This window comes from Ranitomeya imitator, chromosome 3 (genome assembly GCF_032444005.1).
Source record: "Ranitomeya imitator isolate aRanImi1 chromosome 3, aRanImi1.pri, whole genome shotgun sequence".
NCBI classification, from domain to species: Eukaryota; Metazoa; Chordata; class Amphibia; order Anura; family Dendrobatidae; genus Ranitomeya; species Ranitomeya imitator.
In genome coordinates this window covers 629945061-629951194 of record NC_091284.1, presented here as the reverse complement: position 1 = coordinate 629951194, position 6134 = coordinate 629945061, and the positions used below count along the sequence as shown (strand labels likewise).

The 6134-nt window shown below is 40.5% G+C and overlaps 1 long non-coding RNA gene across 1 annotated transcript; it reads right to left on the bottom strand.

Annotated features, from left to right (window-relative positions):
- Window positions 1-3470: 3470 nt before the first annotated feature.
- On the bottom strand, window positions 3471-4786 carry LOC138672243 (uncharacterized). The gene is made up of 3 exons (XR_011319667.1): window positions 4535-4786; window positions 4108-4188; window positions 3471-3900 (listed from the first exon to the last, which is right to left on the bottom strand). It is a non-coding gene; the product is annotated as an uncharacterized lncRNA (long non-coding RNA).
- Window positions 4787-6134: the final 1348 nt, after the last annotated feature.

Below are 6134 nucleotides of genomic sequence, written 5' to 3'. Positions count from 1 at the left end.
CGAGTTGACATTTTTATTGGTACCATTTTCAGGCAGGTGACTTTTTTTATCTCTTTTTATTCCAATTTTTGTGAGGCAGAATGAACAAAAAACAGCAATTCAAGAAAATCTTTTTTGGGGGGACGATTATACCGTTATGCGCTTGGTAAAATTGATAAAGCAGTTTTATTCTTCGGGTCAGTACAATTACAGCGACATCTCTTTTATATAATTTTTTAATGTTTTGGCGCTTTTATACAATAAAAACTATTTTATCTAAAGAATAATTATTTTTGCTTTGCTTTATTCTGAGGGCTAAAACGTTTTTATTTTTTCGCTCATTATGCTGTATGGCAGCTTGATTTTTGTGGGACAAGATGACATTTTTAGCGGTACCATATTTTTGATTGCGCGTTATTCCACTTTTTGTTTGGCGGTTTGATCATAAAGCATAGGTTTTTGCCTCTTTTTTTAGGGGTTAACTAGTGGGACAGTGTTATAGGTTGGGTAGTTACTGCCGCGAAAATACTAAATATGTGTGCTTTTATTGTTTTTTCATTTACATAAAGAAATGTATTTATTGGAACAATATTTTTTTCTTTATTTAGGATTTTTTGTTATATAGTTTTACACAGTGTCATTTTTACAAAAAATCTTTTTTACTTTGTCCCAGGGTGGGACATTACTGTATAGTGTCAGATCGCTGATCTGTCACTTTTCAGAGCACTGTGTCAGATCAGCGATCTGACAGGCAGTGAAGGAGGCTTGCCGGCGCCTGCTCTCAGCAGACGCTCGCAAGCCACCCCCCTGCAGGACCCAGAAGGACCCCTGCTGCCATCTTGGATCCGGGGCAGGCAGGGAAGAAAAGGAGGAGACGCTCAGACCAACTTGATCACATCGCGTTGTTCCGAAAGTCTCAGGGAAGCACGCAGGGAGCCCCCTCACTGCGCAATGCTTCCCTATGCCACCAGAAAGCTGCGATCATGTTTGATCACAGTGGTCTGGGGGTTAAAGTGCCAGGAGCTGTCCATAACTGCTCCTGGCACATAGTGCCGGATGTCAGCTGTGATAATCAGCTGACACCCGGCCGCAAATGGCTGCGCTCCCCTGTGATCACATTGGACGTACTATTCCATCCATGGGAATTAGGGCCCACCCCACGTGGATGGAAAAGTATGTCCAATGGTAGAAACGGGTAAAAATACAAAGGTGACATTAACCCACTCTTACCCCATATGCCACCGTTACAGGGCAGTGGGAAGAGAGAGGATAAGTGCCGGAATTGGTGCATTTTACAGATGTGTCATTTATGGAGCAGCTGGGAGCTGCTGATTGTAGCCAAGGGGGCCCATTATCCATGGCCCCTTCCTATGCTATGAATATCAGCCCTCAGCTGTCTGCAAAACCTTTTCTGGCTATAAATTATAGGGGGACACAACATCGTTTTTGTTTGGGGGGTCCCCCTATTTTAATAGCCAGTAAAGGCTAAATATACAGCTGCGGGCTGATATTCATAGGTATTAACCCCTTCCTAGGCTATAAACATCGTCCCCCCATCAGCCCCCAATCGCTGGCTTTCCCTCTCTGGTGCAGAAAATTGTGCAGGAGCCCATTCCATTTTTTTTAAAAATGAAACAGATATTATATTTAAGCCTGGGATCACACTTGCGAGAAACTCGCACGAGTCTCGCTCCTCAATACCCGACACTGCCACCGATACTCGGACCGGAGTGTGTGGCTGCATGTATTTCTATGCATCTGAACGCTCCGGTCCAAGTGCCGGCGGCAGTGCCGGGTATTGTTGCGAGAGACTTATGTGAGTTTCTTACAAGTGTGATCCCAGCTTAACGCATATTTTATGTGTGTGTGTCTTTATTTGACTCTTTATGTACCATTTTATTATGTTTATTACTAAACATCGGGCCTGGTATTATTTATCTATCTCTCTATCTATCTCTCTATCTTATCTCTCTATCTATTATCTATATATCATTTATCTATTATCTATCTATCTTTCTTTCTATCTGTGTGTGTAAACATTATTCTTCAATGGAGTATGTAAATGATGAGGCTGGACAAGAAATAACATCGCAGTTCTTTTTTTTTGTTAAATAATAGATCTTTATTTAGCATACAAAAACGCATACAAATCCGTATAAAAATCCCCAAAAATGAATCAAATCCAAGTGGATTTTTACCTGTGTTTTCTGCCATGAGATGCAGAATCTGTAACATATGGGATAGCTGACGCACCACTGTAATATACAGATATAATATATAAAGGGGGTGCAAGACTGATGGCTAATAATGCAAACTAACAAAAGCACAAGAAACAAGAGCCATCAAAATATCTGCACACCACCAAAGTTATGATAAAAATAATATAAGCTTTATTGGGAACATAATTAAAAACATCTAAAATCACACATAACCTCCGTGCAGATGCCCCTGTGAACACTGTATGCCAAAATATACATAGATATATAAACGTATGAAATCTTCCAGACGTGTCCCTGCCCTCTGCACTTAATATTATTAATGTAACTATATATAGTCAAAATTTGAAATGAACACGCTGTATACAACCATATAACAACATATATGCACACAGTCAAGTATAATACAAGCCACACAGCATGCAAATAGCATGCAACACCCCACCACAATATGCAGCTTCCAGCAAAAAAAACCTATGGACCCAGAGGAGCAGATAAAATAAACTGCCCTAGATATCCAAAGAAAGGGACAGGGGAAGATGTCCAAATATATACCCTGAAATACCCTGCATAGTCTGATCCTAGGAGTGGTCAAAAGGTGAAAATAGTGCTGGAGAAAGCACCATAGGATAAATCCTGCTGCAGGAGGCTGTGAGGCTGAATAGTCACAGGGCAAATGCGACCGGAGGAGAAGCCCAACGCGTGTCGCTGTTCTAGGACAGCTTCGTCAGGGGAAGTAGTGCAAATACCCCCAATAGCGCTTAAATACCTTATAATCAATTGTGTGGTCAGGTCTGGTGTGTGGCTGGCAGAGCATGGGGGCCGGAAAACCGGAAGTGACTCACCAGGAAGAAGGGAAAATGAAAGTGTCCTGAATAACACACTGCACATGTGCCAATGGAAGGTCAAAACAGCAGAATGGATACAGGCAAAAAGCCTGAAGAAACGTAAGTGTTTATGACAGCGCAGCTCCCGGGAGCAGATGTGGTGACAGTCCTGCGATGCATGACTGTCAGCACATCTATGGGCACAAGAGAGGAAGCATACTTGTACAGTCCATAGAGAGAGGCAGCAAGTACACAGCAAGGAAGAGAAAGCAGAACAAATCCTATAAGATTAATATAGAACCAGAAGATTAAATCCTGAAAAAAGATTTTATGATTATGTACATATATATATACCAATAAATAAACACATATATAGATCATAGTGTTATAACATGAAATAAATATATATATATATATGTATTCTGGTGTGCAGACTTCATTAGAACATACAGTACATTGAAGACAGAATTAAATACTATCAAACTATGCTGAATCAGATTATTTCATCAATATATATACAGCATCCTCACAATATATATGGATAACACTTCCATGATATGATATTACACAGGATTACAGGCGGATACTTCAATTGTCCTGTTATGTAGTATATGGTCCAATGGAGAGGAGAAGAATTGGATCCCTCTCCCTTTCCCCCATATAATGTTCCATTTAGGTCCAGAGTCTTTTCCTCTTCTCCGAAGTTTTGTAAAAAAAAAAAAAAAAAAACATATAAATTCTTCTCCAGACTTCCATATCACAACCAGAGGGAGTCGATGCCACTCAATATGCTGTTCGGGAAATGCATAACTCTATTCCAAACGTCCACCACCACCGCAGAAATCCTGAAGAAGAATAGCCGAGTTATCCCAAAAAACCTGTAAAAAGGAGGTCCTCGTTAATTCCATGGGGCGCCATAGAGTGGAGCTGGTAGATCCAACGGGATTCTACCTGTAGCAATTTCTTATGCAATGTGCCACCCCTATCGGAGGTCCTCAGATGTTCCAAACCAATAACTCTAGTATTGGTATAACTCCCAGCATGATGCGTCAAGTAATGAGCCGCCACCGTAGTAAGGGTCTTACCTTTGCGTCTATCAGCCACCGCTGTATTGATCGTGGAAAAATGTCCCTGAATCCTCCGGCGCAGCTCCTGTGTGGTCTGGCCTACATAGACACGAGGGCAAGTACATATGATGGCATAGATAACATTAGATGTTTTGCAATTAATGTAGGACTTTAATCTATGTGGCGTCTGATCTGTTGGGTTAATAAAGGAATCTCGCGTGGGGTGCATATATGTACATACCGTGCAATTCCCGCACGGAAAAGAACCTTTCAGGACAATACCACGATTCAATTTATGAGTGGGCCTAGAATAATGGCTCCTCGTAAGTATGTCACTAAAATTGGGAGCCCTTTTTGCGGTCACTAAGGGTCGTGGGCTGATCACCTGTGCTGTTTGCGTGTCAGCAGTCAGGATTCTCCAGTGATTGTTCAGGATGTCCCTTACCTGGTTCCACTGAGTATGGTATCCGGTAATGAAGCGCACAAATTTGTCCGTTTCCTTCTTTGTAGGGACCAGTAAGGTGTCCTGTGTCTGTATTTTTGCTCTCTGATAGGCCCGAGAGATACATTTCTTGGGGTAATTCCTCCTCCTAAATCTCTCTGTAAGATCATGGGCTTCCCTACGAAAATCCTCGTCATCGGTACAGTTTCGTCGTGCCCTGAGGAATTGTCCCCTCGGAATGCCATCCCTCGTATGTTTTGGATGGAAGCTACGATACTCCAACAGACTATTGCACGGAGGTTATGTGTGATTTTAGATGTTTTTAATTATGTTCCCAATAAAGCTTATATTATTTTTATCATAACTTTGGTGGTGTGCAGATATTTTGATGGCTCTTGTTTCTTGTGCTTTTGAGATGCAGAATCTGCGCAGAAAATTCCACAGGCAAATCTGCAACGTTTGCACATACCCTTAAGAGGAGTGGCTCTATGCATGCTCCAGCACTGATTGACAGCGGGCTCTGCAGTGCCAGGGCATGCTTACAGGCACCATCCACAGTATTGAATGGTGACTATAATTGCCCCGGGCACGTCTGCATGTCTGAAAACCAGCAGCTCACAGGAGAAATAAGTGACACATTTGCAGTACAATGGCTCGGGCACCTTCATAAAGCTGTTGGCCTGCAGATTAACCCTATATCTGCAGGTTAAGCATTATCGTTCTGACAGATTCCCTTTACGAGGAGATTGATGATAGAATCCTTTTTCTGTATGTAATTGATTTTTGAAACTTTTTATATACATTTCTTGTGCATGACCCCAGGGTCAGCAATGTCAGATATCTCATTGTTCAAAATGTCAAACAGTGAAATGGGGCTTTTTGGTTTCCTTAAATGTGCTATTCTTTTTACATTGGCAGTCCACATATTCATATCATAACGAAGCCTTGAAGTGGATTATTATTTTTTTGTATAAGTAATTATCATGTTATTAACCAGTAATTTACTTTCAAATAGTAAGTGATTTTGTCATGGGTACTGTATTTTATCAGCTTCCCATATCATCTTCCCACATTTATACCATTTTAAGGCTTCATAAACTAGGAGATTAGAGCAATATAATTATGTGTAATGCATCTACTTCTCGTGCACAGCCCTAGAATGGGAATTATTTACCTGTAATAGCTCTACTATTATGCTTTATACACCAATGTCTATTTCGGGATTAGGTGTGTGAAATCTTCTTTTTTCCAATTATAAAAATGAACTGTTTGTGGAATCTTTTTACTTTACAGAACACACTTATTATGATTTGAAGCAAAGTAAGTTTCACAAAACCAGGTATTACCAGTATTAATATTAAATCAGAGAAGATCGCTTATCTCTCTTATTAAGTCAGATGTCTTTAATTCACTAAATCTTTATGAAAGAAAAGTGATAGCTGTGGATGAGTAATATGCAGCCATACCTTGAGAAATGTGTGGGAGTGACATCATGTGGTATTATATGATAGGGTGTGACTTTTTCCATCTTCCATATACATTTATTAACGTTTGTTATATACATACAGTGCATATTTAGAAAACATTAAAACCATCTTGCCTT